Genomic DNA, 1,666 nt, shown 5'->3' with positions numbered 1-1,666 from the left:
CCTATCTCTCTTGATTTAAAGGCTTTGTTTCAACAATGTTTGGATCCCTATAAGTGGATGCAAAATTGATTTGAAGCTATCATTTCTCAATTTAGACCTTTTTTTCCCCATCGACGGTATGCATTGTTCGAGAACGGATGCAAGACGATTCAATGCATCTTGTCCGTTCAAAAATTTTCATTATTTTTTATGCTTTCCGATGATTTTCCTTTATTTTTCCATTTGTCAAACAGTTCCGATTGTTTCGATTTCTGTTCTACGTGCGCTTTGTTTGTGTGTGCTCTTAAAGAATCGTTTATTATTTTCATTGCCACATGTCGTCAATTATGTTTGCTGACTGTGCGGAAAAGGTGGGGCATTTATAACTTTTAGTTCATGTATACCATGTGTACATAGTACAAAAAAGTACAGAAATTTCCTCATTATATATTCTTTTAACTTTAAGGTGGGCATTATCTTTAAAGTTTTATTTATATCATGAATACATAGTACAAATAGTTTTTAATTATATATTTGATTTTTTAAAATATTTTTAATTTTTGTTTCTTTTTTAATTTATTTATTATTAATTATTATCAAAGATTGTACAAGAAATAACTCACCTTCTACAATTTAGCAGATTTTTATCTTACAATAAATATTAAATATTTTTTTATTAAAAGATGTAGTAACATAATGTATTTAATGATTGGATGAGAAAACTTGAAATTAAATGTATATTTAAATATTTTTATTATTCTATTGTAAGTATGTCTTTTAATAACTTTTTCAACCATAAATTTATAATATATATGAGAATGTGAAATACAAAGTCATACAATTAAATATGTTTATAGAATTAATTATATTAAATCGAAAATGAAAAATAAATAATAATAATAAAGATAAGTGTTATAAAAAAATATTATATAAAATATATTATAAATATACAATTCGTTATTAATCATTGTATTAATCATGAGATAAAATAATTGTTCTATTGGTTAGATAAATTTAGAATTTATTTTATTATTGAATATAAAGTTGATACAAAAAATATATCATTGATAAATGCATTTAATTTTAACATATTTAATTATTTAAATTTATTTATTTTTCAAATTATTTTGTTTTACTTTATAATCGTGATGATAAGAATGATTTTGTTTTATTTATATTGTTTACTCAAGAATTATTGATATTTGCTTTAGAATTTTAGGTTTTAAAATTTATTCATTTCTTAAAGAAATATAATAATATAATAAATAGTTAGTTTAAACAATAAAAATAAGTAAAAAATATCTTTTAAATAATTTCAAAGCCAAAACATTAATTAGGATTACTTTAATTTTTAATTTTATTATTATTATTATAAATATTTAAATAAGTGTTGCTTTCCAAGTGAATTTTTAGTCTATGTGAACACTACACAAAATATTTAATGTTTTATTTAATTTTTAGTTTTTTAGTAAATAATATTGTGAACTTTAATCATAGTAATCATTAGTGCTTCAGTCTGACCCACATGGCATCCATGCGGCCCTATGCACACACTTAAATTTAAGTATTACATGGAAAATGATGAAAAATAAAAGAAACAATTTAGGTACTTGCAATGGAGAAAAAAAAGAGACGAGACATAAAAGTGTTCACTGGTGATTCAATATGGTTAAGAAAATCTTCTATG

This window comes from Cryptomeria japonica, chromosome 8 (assembly GCF_030272615.1).
Source record: "Cryptomeria japonica chromosome 8, Sugi_1.0, whole genome shotgun sequence".
Classification (NCBI taxonomy): Eukaryota; Viridiplantae; Streptophyta; class Pinopsida; order Cupressales; family Cupressaceae; genus Cryptomeria; species Cryptomeria japonica.
The sequence above is the reverse complement of the archived record's forward strand: the minus strand, read 5'-3'. Positions refer to the sequence as shown.